The 15294-nt window shown below is 43.1% G+C and overlaps 1 protein-coding gene across 9 annotated transcripts in view; it reads left to right on the top strand.

Moving 5' to 3' along the window:
• The first annotated feature begins 1184 nt into the window (after window positions 1-1184).
• Window positions 1185-15294, top strand: part of KCNJ15 (potassium inwardly rectifying channel subfamily J member 15) — a 76759-nt gene continuing 62649 nt past the window's right edge. For 5 of the 9 annotated variants that reach the window (XM_042903353.1, XM_042903354.1, XM_042903349.1 and 2 more), the window contains exon 1: window positions 1194-1524. The gene's annotated coding sequence lies outside the window, so the exon portion shown is untranslated. Of the gene's footprint in view, window positions 1525-15294 lie in introns of all 9 variants that reach the window. The other 4 variants (XR_006193085.1, XR_006193083.1, XR_006193084.1 and 1 more) reach the window with 2 other exon arrangements.

The raw sequence follows: 15294 nt of genomic DNA, 5'->3' as shown, positions 1-15294 counted from the left end.
TTCTTCTTTCGTTTTAACGCTATGTAGTGTTTTTAAATATTTGTAGCCCAAGGCTTTTCCGGTTATCCAGACTGTCACCGTGCTGGCCACATACCCTGATATTTTAAGACCCACATTTAAAAGCTGACCTACGTTATTATCCACGCTGATCTCAGGGATGTTTCCTTTGATTCGACACTAAGAAGAACTAACGTGTTAAAATACGGAACACATCCTCTTCTGAAAAAATACTGCTAAAAATCAAATTAACATCTCGGGGCGCCCAGGTGGTTCAGCCGGTTAAGCGTCGGACTCTTGGTTTCGGCTCAGGTCATGATCTCACAGTTTCATGAGCCCCAGCCCCACATCAGGCTCTGTGCTGACAGCATGGAACCTGCTTCGGATCCTCTCGGGCTCCCTTGCTCTCTGCCCCTCCCCCACTCACACTGTCTCTGTTTCTCTCAGAATAAATAAACTTAAAACAATGAACATCTCAGGTGTCCCTCTTGATGTTTTAAATGATGAATTACGTATTTGTGTCTCCTAAAGTGTTCGTCATGGCCGAGACCTTTATTTTCTTGGAAGCTGTGGGAACAGAACCAGGATACTATGCCCAGCAAATGCAGTTCCACCAACACCCAGTAGATGGCGTAAATACAACCAGGTTCCAGGGAATGGCCTGAGTGTGGCACAGAATCAGAAGGAAGAGAAGAACCATTTCTCATTAAAAGGAGAGTTTTGACGGAGAGGTGGGGCTGTCTCAAGTTTGAGACGGTCAGGGAAGCTGATACCTTAATCTCTCCCAAACGACATCGGAAAATGTCTGCCAACACGACTCTATTTAAATTTTGTTCAACTTTCTCAAAAGCAAAACAAGAAAAAAGAGAAAAGAAAAAGGAAAAGTGATTGTCCGAACAAAAGAAAAGAGGACAAAGACAGGGAGATATCCAAAGTGGGGCAAAGCCTGCGTTTTATGCGACCTTTTCACCAGGTGGTTCTTTCTTTGATGGTAAAACCCTATTTTTTTTTTTCTTTGCTCACTTGGGTTGATTAAAAGTGACCCTCCCTCTTCCCCCCCCCCCCCCAAATACAAAACATAAGAAACGAAAAACCATGTTCACTGGCTTTTGCCACAGCATGGACTTTCCTTTTCAGAAAAGGAACTTCAGGCCCTACTGAACTGGCAACCCCATGTTGAGGGAGAGAGAGTCCCGCCCTTGGATTGCCCAATGCGCTGGGTTGTGGTAAGACCAAGGCTTGTCCAATTCCTGTCAACTCCAAGGATGTGGAAGAAATTTCGTGTGAGACGAGCGAGTCTGCGGAGATGTTTAAAACCCAGGACCCTGGTGCCTTCACTTAGACGAATCTAAGTTCTCATTCTACGTCACACTCCACACGTAGTGACAGAGAGCCACACGGCCAGGTGAAGCGCACACACATCCAGCGTGCACACACACTCTTCGTGGAAGCCTTCCTCATCCTGTCCTTCCCTCAGCACCGGAGTCCGGGACTTCCCAGAGGAACAGAACAGGACCAGTGGGAGTGGTAAGTGTCCAAGCAGAAAAGGGTGCAGAATGGCTTTTCGCAACAGGTAGCTTGGTGGCTGGATGCCTCCTGTTCTCCTAACACGTGGCCAAGATCGTCTGGAGTTTTGGAACTGGAGGCTCACGGCAGGAGACACCGGGCAGAACTTGAAGGTGAAAAGCCCAGGGTAGGATTTAGTCACAAGAGAGGTTAAAAGTGTTGCCAAATATTCAGATCAGACTGTGAGTGTCGAGGGAAGGACAGGAGCGTGACTTTGGTGCTGTCCATTTCTTTGAATTGTTTAGACTGAAAGAAGTAAGCACAGGATAAGAGAGAAATCCCTATGAAACAAACGAGCTGGAAAATCCTGGCTGTGCTCCCGGCTGATCTGGGGCAACGTGGAAAGGCGGAACGCGATTCTCAGACCACCTCCCACCCCACCCCCCATCTTAACGTCCTTTGTAGATGTTCCAGAGGACCCGGTGGTGGGGGCGGGGCGGGGGGAGGTCTTGCATCAGCATAGGGCTCAGTTATGGAAAGACTACATGATTTTGCTGTGGAGGGAAAGTCAGCCAATGTGAGACCTCCGATTTTCATAGCATAAAGTGAGTACGTGACAATGGCAGTGCTCCTCCGTGGCGAATAATGTGTTTATGAGGATGTGAGCATAAAACCCGGGACGTTTCCCCATCGCATGGGCTCACGGCTTTCCTTGTTTGCTTCTATTGCTGCAACTCTGTGAGAAAGTGACACGTTCCCTTTTCTTGGTGACTGATTCAACACCCTCTTGTCACATTCATCACACTTTTCTCATTTTTTTTTTTTTCTCCAGGACTCACAGTTCTGCTTCTGGCCTCTCCTGGGGTTTCAAGATAGTTATTTTTCTCATCTGTTCCTTTTTTTTTTTTTTTAATTTTTTTTTAACGTTTATTTATTTTTGAGACAGAGACAAAGCATGAACGGGGGAGGGTCAGAGAGAGGGAGCTACAGAATCTGAAACAGGCTGCAGGCTCTCAGCTGTCGGCACAGAGCCCGACGCGGGGCTCGAACTCACGGACGGCGAGATCATGACCTGAGCCGAAGTCGGCTGCTTAACCGACTGAGCCACTCAGGCGCCCCATCTCATCCGTTCCTTTTTAGCTTTGTGTGAAGCAGCCGTAGAATCGATCACATGCCTTGTGGCGTCCCTTGGAAATCAACTTTCATGTTTTCCGATCACTGGGCTTTTGGTGGAACTCCTTGAATACCGATTGAGAGGTTCCCTTGGCTAAGTTACCAAAAACAAGTAAATTCAAGTGAAACATTTTAAGTAAAATCTCCACGGAGTCCTGCTTGGTTTTTTTCTTACTCTGCATAGATAGCAATGATATTTATTCTATTACCAGTAATAGCATAAAAACAAAGGCATTTCACTTCTCCAGATCCTTTCTTCTTTAAGAAGACTGTCTATTAAATGGGTGGCGAGCAAATTCAACACTTCATTAGACCCTGCTAAATTACAATACCGAGTATGGTAGTTAAATAGAGGCACGGTGCGGGCACTCCTCTGTGGCAAGTTATAATTTTGCACCTAGACCGTTTTCCTAACTGGATGCCCCTGGAGCTCCAGGACAAAAGTTGAAAGTAGCAAAAACATTCTATTCCTTAGTTTTATTGTAAGAAACAAGGGGCAAGTATATAAGCTTCTATCAGCCTAACGGATTAATAAAAGCTGAAGTGTTGATTTTGTACAATTACTGCTACTAAGCACTGTATACAGAGGTTCAACCGGGAGCTGTTTTGCACCCCCAAGGGACATTGGTCAATGTCTGGAGATCGTTTCGGTTGTCGTAACTGGGGGGAAAGGACGCTGCTGTCTTCTAGTGGGTAGAGGCAAAAGATACCGCTAAACATCCCGGGATGCACAGGACAAAGGGACACTCCCCAACAACAAATAATGATTTAGCCCAAAATATCACAAGTGGAAACACTGAAAAACGCTACCATAATGAATGATTCCTCCAAGGAAACCAAAACTCATACTACACGACTGATTTACATGGATTCAACTTTTTAGCCCCTTTATTGAGGTGTAATTCACATACCAAAAAAAATGCACCTCTTTGGAGAGTGTAATGAAATGACTTCTAGTGTGTTCGAGCTTGTGCAATCACCACAATCAAGTTTACACTTTTCTCACCCTCCAAATGTCACATTTTAATCCACTTTAGTCATTTCGCCCCCACCGTCTCTGCCCCCCAAGCCCTCGACAGCCACAGATATGCCTGCTATCTGTATAGAATTGTCCTTACTGTGCGGCTTTCATATCCACGCGATTATACGAGAGGCCACCTTTTGTGCCTGGTTTCTTTCAGCATCATGTTACCAAGGTTCATACATGTTGTAGCACGTATCAAGACCTCATCCCTTTTTATTGACGAATGGTGTGGTGTGTAAATAAACTATATCTCCTTATGCATTCATCAGTAGATGGCATTCAGCTATTTTGAATAGTGTTGCTTGAACATTCACGTACAAGTTTTCGTGGGAATGTATGTTTTTGTTCTCTTGGGCACAGACCCAGGAGTAGAATTACTCGATCATCTACCTCCATGTTTCCCGTTTCGGGGAACAGCCAAACTGTTTTCCGAACTAGTGCAACCACTTTGCATCACTCCTAGTAATGTATGAGGTTCCAATTTCTCCCTTCCGTGTCTTTTTCATTATAATTATCCTCGTGGGTGGCAGGTAGCATCTTATTGTGGTTTTGATTTGCATTTCTCTAATGACTAATGACAGCGAGCATCTTTTCAATGTGCTGGTTGACCAGCTGCTTATCTTTGAAGAAATGCCCATTCAGATCAATCAGGAATTTTTTAAAAAAATTTTTATTATTAAGTTGTTAAAAAGACTTTATATAGACGCAAGTCCCTTAGCAGGTATATGATTTGCAAATGTTTTCTCCCATTTTGTGGGTTGGCTGTTCACTCTGTTGGCAGTGTGGTTTACAACTTAAAAGTTTTCAATTTTGATTAGGCTCCAATGTATCTATTTTTTGTCCTTTTATTATTTGTGTTTTTAAAGTCATATTCGTGGCTTTGCCTAACCTTAGGTCGCAAAGGATTGCTTTCATGTTTCCTCTCAGGAGCTGTATAATTTTAGCTCCTACATTTAGCTCTATAGTCTATTGTGAGTTAATTTTTTTGTATAATGTAACGAAGGCATCCAACTTCGTTCTTCCGCAAGCGGGCATCCAGTTGTGCCGGCCTCACTTATTGAGAAGACTTTTCTGTCCCCATTGAATTGTCTTGGCACCCTTGTTGAAATTAATTGATCACAAATGTGAAAGTTTATTTGGGGCCTCAATTCTATTTTATTGATCTGTCTGTCCTTATGCCAGTTCTACATGTTCTTGTTTATTGTAGTTTTGTAATAAGTTTTGAAATCAGGAAGCCTGAGCTGCTCAGCTTTATTCTTTTTCAATCTTGTTTCAGCTATTTGGATCCTTTGGACTTTCATAGAAACTGACAATTTCTGAAAAACAGCTAGCTGAGCTTTTCTTTTTCATGTTAATTTTGAGAGAGAGAGAGAGAGAGAGAGAGAGAGCACATGAGCAGGGGAGGGGCAGAGAGAGAGGGAGACACAGAATCGGAAGCAGGCTCCAGGCTCTGAGCTGTCAGCACAGACCTGGATGCGGGGCTCGAACCCACGGACCGCGAGATCATGACCTGAGCCCAAGTCGGACACTTAACTGACTGGGCCCCCCAGGGACCCCCTCCAACTGAGATTTTAATAGACATTGCATTGAATCTGTAGATCAGTTTGAAGAATATTGCCATTTTAACAATATTAAGTCTTTCAGTCCACAAACATGAAATGCTTTCTCGTTTATTTTGCTTTCCTTTCATTCCTTTCGACAACTTTTTGCAGTTTTCAGTGTACAGGTCTTACATTACTTTTGTCAAGTTTACTCCCAAACATTTTTGGGATCTCGTTATAAATGGAATTGTTTTCTTAATGTCATTTTCAGATTGTTCATTGCTAACATATAGCAATATAATTGATTTTTGTAAATTGGTCTCATATCCTGCAATCTTGCTGAACTTGTAATTTTTTAGTGGATTCGTTAGGGTTTCCTATAAATAAGACAATGCCATACGCAAATAGAGATAATTTTCCTTCTTCCTTTATAATCTAGCTGGATTTTCTTCCTTTTATTTCCCTAATTTCCCAGGCTAGACCTTCCAACATAGTGTTAAATACATGTATCAAGAATGGACATGTTTGGGGGGCCCGGGTGGCTCAGTCGGTTAAGCATCCGATTTCGACTCAGGTCATGATCTCACTGTCTGTGAGTTCAAGCCCCGCCTTGGGCTCTGTGCTGACAGCTCAGAGCCCAGAGCCTGCCTCGGATTCCGCGTCTCCCTCTCTCTCTGTCCATCCCCCACTCATGCTCTGATTCTCTCTCTCTCTCAAAAATAAATAAACATTTAAAAACATTTTTATTTTTTTTTATTTTTTATTTATTTATTTATTTTTTTAACGTTTATTTATTTTTGAGACAGAGAGAGACAGAGCATGAACGGGGGAGGGGCAGAGAGAGAGGGAGACACAGAATCGGAAACAGGCTCCAGGCTCTGAGCCATCAGCCCAGAGCCTGACGCGGGGCTCGAACTCACGACCGCGAGATCGTGACCTGAGCCAAAGTCCGACGCTTAACCGACTGAGCCACCCAGGTGCCCCTAAAAACATTTTTAAAAAAGAGCGGACATGTTTGTATTGTTCCCCATCTTAGGGAGGAAGCATTCAATCTTTCGTCGTTAAGTATAATGTTGTCTGGATATTTTTGTAGATGTCCTTTACCAGGTTGAAGACAGTTTATTTTCTTCCTAGTTTGTTGAATATATTTTTTATCATGAATGGGTGTTAGATTTTCTCAAATGCCTTTTCTGTTCTTTTAAAATGATGTGTGGTTTTGCCCTTATTCTATTGATATGGTGTATTACATTAATTGATTGTTGGATGTTAAACCAGCCTTACATTTTGGGGATATATTCAACTTGGTCATAGTGGATAATCCTTTTTATATATTGCTGGATTCAGTTTGCTAGTATTTAGCTGAGGGATTTTTGGGTCTATATTCAGAAAAGATATTGGTCTGTAGTTTGGAGAGTTTTCTTACGATGTATTTGTTTGCATTTTGTGTCTGTGTGATGTTGGCCTCATAGAATGAGCTGAGAATTGTTCCTTCCTTTTCTATTCAAATGCTTTGTGAATAGTTGCTATTAATTTATGTTTAAATGTTTGGTCAAATGTGATCATTGAGTCATCTGGGCCTGGGTTTTTCTTTACAAGAAGTTTTTAAGTTAGTAATTTAATCTTTTTACTTGGGATCATGACCTGAGCTGAAATCAAGTCGGATGCTCAACTGACTGAGCCACCGAGGCACCCTCGCGATAGTTTGCGTCTTTCTAAGAACTTGTCCATGTAATGTGTGTCCGTGGCACAAGGCTGTTCATACTATTCCCTTATTATTCTTTTTTTATTTCTATAAGATTAGCAGTGATGACTGCTCTGCTCTTTTATTATTGATTTTAATAACTTGAGTTTTCTATTTTTTCTCTTGGTCTAGCCAAAGCTTTGTCAATTTCGTTGATCTTTTCAAGGGATAAACTTTTGATTTAATTAATTTCTTACATGGTCTTTCTGATCTCTGTTTCATTAATTTCTGCTGAAGTTTTTAATATTTACTCCCTACGATTACTTTAGCTTTAGTTTTCTCTTACTTTTCCAGTGTCTTAAGGTGGAAGTTTGGGTTATTGATTTGAGATCATTTTTCCTTTTTAATGTAGGTGTTTATGGATGTGCATTTCCTTAGAACCATTGCTTTACTCGTATCCTATATGTTTTGATATGTTGTGTTTAGTTGTTATTCATCTCAGAGTATTGCCTAATTTCCTTTGTGATGTATTCTTTGATTGGTTGTTTAGGAATGTACTGTGTATTTCCACATATTTGCTAATTTCCCAAACTACTTTTTATTACAGATGTCTAATCTCACTCCATTGTAGTTCAGAGAATATACTTTACATGATTTCAAACCTTTGAAGTTTACTAAGCCTAGCATATGGTCTATCTGGAGAAACGTTCCATGTACACTTGAGAAAAATATCTGTTCTATTGTTGAGTAGAGTGGTTTATAAATGTTTGTTTGTTCTTGTTTGTTTGTAGTGTTTTTCAAGTCTTATATCCTTTTAACCTACTTCCTAATTGTTCTATACGTTATGGAAAGTGGGATATGGAAGTCTTCAGCTGTTATTGTTGAATTGCCTATTTCTTCTTCGATTCTGTCAATTTTTTGCTTTATCTGTTTTGGGCCACTGTTTTTAGTTGCCTATATGTTTTCAACTATATTTTTCTGATCAGTTGATGCTTTTCATCATTATAAAATATCCTGTTTATCTTTAGTAACATTTTTTTTTGGGGGGGTCTTAAAATCTACCTTGACTGATATTAGTAGTTTCTTTTCTGGTTGCTGTTAGGATGGCATATCTTTTTCCAGGCTTCTGATTTTCAACCTATTTGTTTTGCCTTGTTTTGTTTTGTTTTTAGAGAAAGAGAGAGAGGGAGAGAAAGCATGCATGCATGCACGTGCGTGAGCTGGGGAGGAGCAGAGGGAGAGGGAGAATCTTAAGCAGGCTCCACACCCAGTGCCTGACAGGGGGCTCGATCTCACAACTGTAAGAACATGACCTGAGCCAAAATCAAGAGTCGGACACTTAACTGACTGAACCACCCAGGCGCCCCATCAACCTATTTGTATCATTGGATCTCAAGTTCGCATCCTGTGGACAGCGTAGAGCTGAATCATGTTTTCTTCTCCGATCTAACAATTTCTGCCTTTTGATTAGACTGTTTAATCCTTTCACATTTAATATTGTTATTGGTATGGTTGGATGTGTAGCTTCCATTGGACTTTTTGCTTTCTACATATCTCGTGTCACATTTCGTTCCTCTGTTTCTCTTCACTACTTTCCTTTGCATTAAATGCATATTTTTAGTGTAAGACTTTAAATTCTCCAGTGACTTTTTTCCTTTGTTTTTGAGTTATTTTCTTAGGCTCAGAGTAAGTTATTGTCTAGGGTTTATGGTACATGCCTTAACTTATAGAAATCGACTTTAGACATGCTAACTTAATAACAGTGAGATATAGTAACTTTTCTCTTACAAAGCTCCAACCTCTTCCCTTGTTTTGTAATATTATTGTTATACATATTATTTTCTGTAAGCCCAACAGTAAACTGCTGTAATTTTGACTTTATATAATTTCATCTGTTTTAAGGAAGCTAAGATCAGAAAGGACAGAGACTGTATATTTCAAGGCTTTGTTGTGATCGATTTTTTTTTTATGTTTCATTTCTTGTTCGCTACATTTGTTCCTGTAGATTCCAGTTACCATCTGGGTAACCATAGCTTCGTTCCTTTCCACCTCCTTTATGCTATCATGGTCATATATATTACATACACATACGTTATAAGCCCTGAACCATATTTTGACTAAAAGTTCTACACAATATGGTGTGAATGATTAGTTATTGTAGTCCTGGGTTTCATGTAGACCAAAGAGAAATACGCAAATGAAACGACTTATTTTCAGCAAGATATAACAATGGCAAGCTTAAGGGACATCCTGACTTTGTGATCTCTTTGACAGACTGACTAAGGCTGGGTCTAACGATCTCTAATTCATGAAAGAGTACTTCACAACTGGGAACTTGTTTTGAACTGGCCAATGATGCTCTGAAACCCTCACAGCTGCTTCAGTGTCTGATTTTCCTGTGGTTATACAGACCCAGCTTGAGTGGTGTCATATTATTATAGAGTTCCTTCTTGCCTATATAAACATTTCAATACATACGAGTTTATGCACAAAGACATCTGCTCTTTTGGAAAGCTGAGTAGTGAGGGACTTGTTTTTGCGATGTTCCATATTTCTGAATTTTAAAATTTGTTCAGCATCCCAAGTCTGACAAGTTCAAGAATGAAATGAAAGGCCAGGCTGGCAACAGAGGTGTTTTCTGACTCATGAATTAGCCATCCAGGTAGAGGCAATACCTGTCGGGCAGGTTGGGTGTGTTACTAGATCACTTTCTCCATGCTTCAGCGGAGGGTGATGTCCAGACACCCACATAAAGTAGTTCCCTCTAAAATCAAGAAATGCTGGGAGTTCAGCTGAGAACTTCGCTTTCCCAAAAAATCAATATGGTCAGTGAACGGTTTCAGTAGATTTAACAGGTTTTTGGACACGGAGACTCTAGTTTGGGTCTTGTCTTTCTTTCTTTCTTTCCTTCTTTCTTTCTTTCTTTCTTTCTCTTTCTTTCTTTCTTTCTTTCTTTGAATGTTTATTTATTTTTGAAGGAGAGAGAGTGTGTGTGTGAGCAGGGGAAGGGCAGAGAGAGAGAGGGAGACACAGAATCCGAAGCAGACTCCGGATTCTGAGTTGTCAGCACAGAGCCTGACGTGGGGCTCGAATTCATGAGCCGTGAGATCATGACCTGAGCTGAAGCTGGACGCTTAACCAACTGAGCCACCCACGTGCCCCTGGAGCTTTTCTTGAAGTAGTTTAAGAAGTTTCTTCCCTTTTCCTTTTGCCTTTGTTTGTTAGAAAATCTGTCACCAAACTGCTTCCGGTTTTGACTAAACTCTCTCTTCTTTTGCCCAAAGAGTTGAGCTGGAATTTGAGCATATTTGTTACTCCTCGAAAAGAAGGTGTAGACGCTCCCACTATGACCCCACGCAGGGCTGTGGTGGGAGCCCCGTGAGGGGGATTTGTCCTCCGTCTTCTCTCTGACTGTGTGCTCACTCAACAGCATGAATGTTTAGCATTTTGTCTTTGACGTATGGACTATTAAAAATACTAAGATACTGAGTACTTACAACTACTCTAAAAAACCGCTTCAAGTCAGCGTCTGTTGGTCTGTGAAGCCCTCTGGAAGTTGTCTGTTAACTTCTACCGACAACAAAGAGAAATGTGGAGGTAAAATACTTGGATCTCTGATGAGCTCCAGTCAGAGATGATTTCTCTAGAATAAGTATGTAGTTTTTCTAAACATAGGCCATTTAGACTATGCTAACATTTCTATTCTGCAATTGTGTTGTTACTTCCTTTTGCTTTCCTTTGTACTCATTCATTTCTTCAAAAAATAAATAACTGTGGGGGCACCTGGGCGGCTCAGTCGTTTAAGCATCCTTCGTCGCTCAGGTCATGATCTCACGGTTCGTGGGTTCGAGCCCGGTGTCGGGCTCTGTGCTGACAGCTCAGGGCCTGGAGCCTGTTTTGGATTCTGGGTCTCCCTCTCTCTCTGCCTCTCCCCTGCTCATGCTCTGTCTCTCTCTCTCTCTTTCTCAAAAATAAACACTAAAAAAAATTTTAAATAAAAAATAAAACAAATACCATGTCGTTTCATCCAAGTGCTTGTATGGAAAGGCCACACCATCAGGGGGCCTGCTTCCAGCTCTCCCCACTTTCTGCATTATCTTCCAGGTCAGGATGGGACCTCCTGTTCAGCTTACTGAGGGCAGTGATGGGGGTTTTAGCTTTGGTCAGTTGCCTGTACCTGGCTAACACGATTTCCTTCATCATCGCTTGCACTGGCTTCTAGTGTCAATTTATGCAAATAAAATTCTAATTATATTTGAAGAAGCCCGTTGTCATTCCCTTCATGACTTCTTAGCATCCTTGCGCTCACTCCTCCACCAGGTGTTAAGGGAAGGAAGCCTATATTCTCTTCTCTCTGCACATCTAGCACGTTACCAATGGAAGAATCGTGCTCAGTTAACAGTCCCCCTTCTTCCTGACACGTCGTTTCTCTCAGGCACCTTCGCAGTATGACTTAGATATATGCGTGGCTCCCCACCCAAAACGCTTGGTTCTGAACCTCTCTCCAAATTCTACTGGAGACCAATCTCCGGACCATTTTCCAGCTGTGAAAGCAGGCTCTGTCTGGGAACTTATGTCGGCTCGCTTCTCCCCAAAGGAGTCTGGCCCAGAAAATATCCAGGGACTTCATGACTTAGTCCTAGGCGTGTCTCCAGTATTTTGATGTTCACCTGTTCACATCCCGGCACTAAATTCTACTTATGAGGTCAAGACACAACTCAGTCACAGTTCTATACTTGGAGCTGTCTTGAGCCAGAAGCAGCGGAATAAATTCGGCTTGTTTTTCAAGCCTCGAGAGACCCAGAAGCAGGTGGTGTAGGGATTGGGGGCGGGGGCAACTCACAACGTCACAGGGACGCAGGTTCCCTCTTTCTTTCTACTCAGTACAGGTTTGAGTCTCCACACCGCAAGGGGGGCGGTTGTTATGCCACCAGCAGGAATAGGGAAAAGGTGAAGGGTGACATTGACACGGCCAGTTAAGTCAACTCCCGTGAAGATGTCTTCCAGAGGCGGGGGACCCCTTGCCCAAAATTGAGTTCAGGGGTTGATGCTGATACCGTACTTGCATTCACCCAGAGGGCATGGAAAGGTTTGCTACCGATATAGTGAGGCTTTATGGGGTGAGCAGGGCAGATCATCCCAAGATGACCCCCAAATATCTTAAGACAGCAGAGAAAGGAGCCTGCTTGTACTTTACTGAGAGTAGGAGAGGAGGCCAGGGGGAGAGTTGCTACATGTGGGTCGGAGCTTGTGGGGTCGAAACTTTCCACCACCGGCAAAGGAAGGAGCACCCAGGCTTGGTTCTCAGCTTCCTAGATGTGGGGCAAAAGAGGGAGGGAGGTGGGGCTTACAAGCAGTCAGAGATCAGAAATGGAGTCAGACTCTATCACACCGTCTTGTAGTCTCCTGCTTATCTCTCGTAAGCGGCTGAGAAGTGTAGGGTTTAATTGCCACGGAGGAGGCCTGACTGTTCGCGCAGAAAGAGTTCGTGCTGGTGAGTTAGGCAAGTCCCAGCCTCTTCCTTCGTACTGTCCTCACTCAGCAACTATTGCAATAGTCCCTCCTGGTGTTCCTCATTTGGACGTGAAAAGTGATCTTGGCTGTCCATCAAGATCAGTGGCGTTCAGGCGCTCTGTTCGTTTTGGGCAGGTGACGGGGTCCAGCGAACTGTAGCAATGTGAGCTTTCCCAGGGCTCAGAGGATCAACAAGGCAACTCCGAGAAGGGGCTAGCACCACCCTTTGGGCCAGAGCAGGACCCACAGTGTGTGCTCGATATAAACACAAGCACGCGAATGCAGGCGTCTTAAAGCTCGATCACCGCGACACCTCTTGTTAATTGCAAAGACAAAACGAACGCACATTATTTAAAAACCAGCCTAATTCTGACTTCCAGATCGAAGGCTGTAATGCTTTAAACCTGGGAGAGAAGTCCTCTGAAAGATTATTCATAAAAGGAAGAAATTTTTCCCAGTGGAAGGACAAGAGGACAAAAATAGAATAATTAGATAAAAGTATTTTCCAATACTACATTGTCCAGGGTTTGGCATGGAAAAACAAGAGTGTAGGAGAAGAACGTTTCTCCCTTGGGCTCTCTAAATCCCTTTACCTGTCCTTCCCTTACAAAGCATTTTTGGACTCAGAGTTCACTCCCTGGTTAAAGACAGCCCTGCAATTGGAAGGCAGGTCCCTTGGAAAGGTCTGTAAGTTCAAATCCTACCAGTAGGTTGGCAGCCGTGACAATGGACATCTAGGGTGTTTCTGGATGGAAACACCAGAGGCTTGAACTTGAAGAAATAAGCCATTTCCCACTGAACCATAGAAGCTATGGTGCCCGGCTTGCTGATACAGGAGGAAGAGAAGGTCTATCCACATGGCATAGATGGATGGAGAAGGATTCAGAACTCGTTTTTATTTCCTTTTTTTGTTTTGCACATTTTCAATACTTCAAGGAGCCAGATGTTCCTGGAGGCATGTTCACACTTGCCGCTAAGAATTCAACGAGAAATCTCTTTGATGTCACATTTACGTTACAACTTTGATATTTGTAACCAATCCTCAGTTCCCACGAGATTGCTATCTGAACGGCCCAAGGTCACAGAGCCAAGCCAGAAAATACACCAAATTTAATAGCCACCTAGGGCACTTATCCTGCTTCCCCAGAGAACCCATGGGCAACTCACAGGACTCCCTTGGCAGGGAATCTGAACACAGGAGTTCTGAAAAACCTCTTCTGGGTCCTGATTCATTTTAATGTGCCCCACCCCCCACCCCCCGACCGGCCCCGCCTTTCTTCTTTTGAAGAGCTTCAAACAAAAATAATTTCCACTGTAGCTGGAAAAGTAGAAAAGGTACTTAACTCCAGCCACATTTTTGGTACCCTATAAAAGCTAAATAAAAAATAACAGTTCAACAATGGACGAGGTACTGCATAGATGTGCTAGATCTTGGCAGGCTCATGAGCAAACCAAAGATAGGGGGAAAAAAAAAACCATCAGCTCCTCCAACCTTATCTCAAAATACAAATTAGAGTCACGAGGGAAAGACCAGCACCTCCGCCCAGGGCACAGGAGCATCCCTGGCTTCTCACCTCACCTTGAAATGGGAACAGCAAACATCCTGCGCATCTGCTTTGCTGTGACAGCCCGACAGCAGAAAAAGGACATTTTTGCCACGACTGTATCATTTCGTGCAGGAGTTTGGCTCCCGTCTCCTGATCTTGTCAGCAAAATTGACACTGAAGCGTTAGAACAAGAGTCTTGGTTTACGTACGCTTTCCTATGAGGTGCAAATTTGCACACACAGGCACCGATTTAACTGCCACCCCCTTGCGGGGCTTCGAGTTCTGGGGTCCATTCCCTAGTCCTTCCGCTCGTTATGAAAAACTAGATACAGCCCTCGGGTTTACTAGTCATTTCCATCTCCCCTCACCCTCGTAGCGCCAGGGACCACTGTAGTAAAATACACTTCATCGCAGTGATGGCTGTTTCCCACCCTCTTTTTTGACGACCATCAAGAAATGTAGACTCCCACCATGGCACTGCGGATGTCAACCTCTTGTGGCCTCTAGACTTTCCAAAGTCGGCAACAAGTTAAAACAATGGGGAGTTCTCAAAGGTCATCGAGACGAGACCGTCTTCAAAGAGCCCGATGGCTGGATCGGAGGCACTCTGTCCAGTTTCCCGATTGAAAACGGTTAAAAAGTCGGTAGGAAGTTCTGAAAAATCAACCGCGGTTACGATAACAAGTTAAGCATTAGCAAGGAAGTTTTTCTTGAGTGTGAGTCTTGATGCGTGGTCTGGGCTTTGCCAGTAATCTTACACCGGTTGTCTGTTTTCCTTTCAGAGGCGGGTGGGAAGTCGTTCCCCCAATGCATCTGGGTTGTTGAATATCCATTATGTTACAGGGGCCTATTCCTTCTTCCAAAACAATGCTAATTTTTATGGAGTCTAAGTGAAAACAGGAACATTTGCTTTCTTAGGGGTAAAGTTCTTGGAATATGACAAGGAGTGAGTACATTTCTTGACCAAATAACACTTAACCAGACATTGCTTTCACAATTGACTTCTCTTAAAAGAAAAAAAAAGATTTATTTTTTTAAATGTTTTTATTTATTTTTGAGACAGAGAGAGACAGAGCGTGAGCAGGGGAGGGGCAGAGAGAGAGGGAGACACAGAATCCAAAACAGGCTCCAGGCCCTGAGCTGTCAGCACAGAGCCCGACACAGGGCTCGAACCCACGAACCGTGAGATCATGACCTGAGCTGAAGTCGGATGCTTAACCGACTGAGCCACCCAGGAGTGCCCCCCCCACCCCCCAAAAGGATTTAACAATGCAAGCGTTTGGTCTGTGAAACTCCAGAGTTTTCCTGGGG

Source organism: Panthera leo, chromosome C2 (genome assembly GCF_018350215.1).
Source record: "Panthera leo isolate Ple1 chromosome C2, P.leo_Ple1_pat1.1, whole genome shotgun sequence".
NCBI lineage: Eukaryota > Metazoa > Chordata > Mammalia > Carnivora > Felidae > Panthera > Panthera leo.
This window is presented reverse-complemented; position numbering and strand designations above follow the sequence as displayed.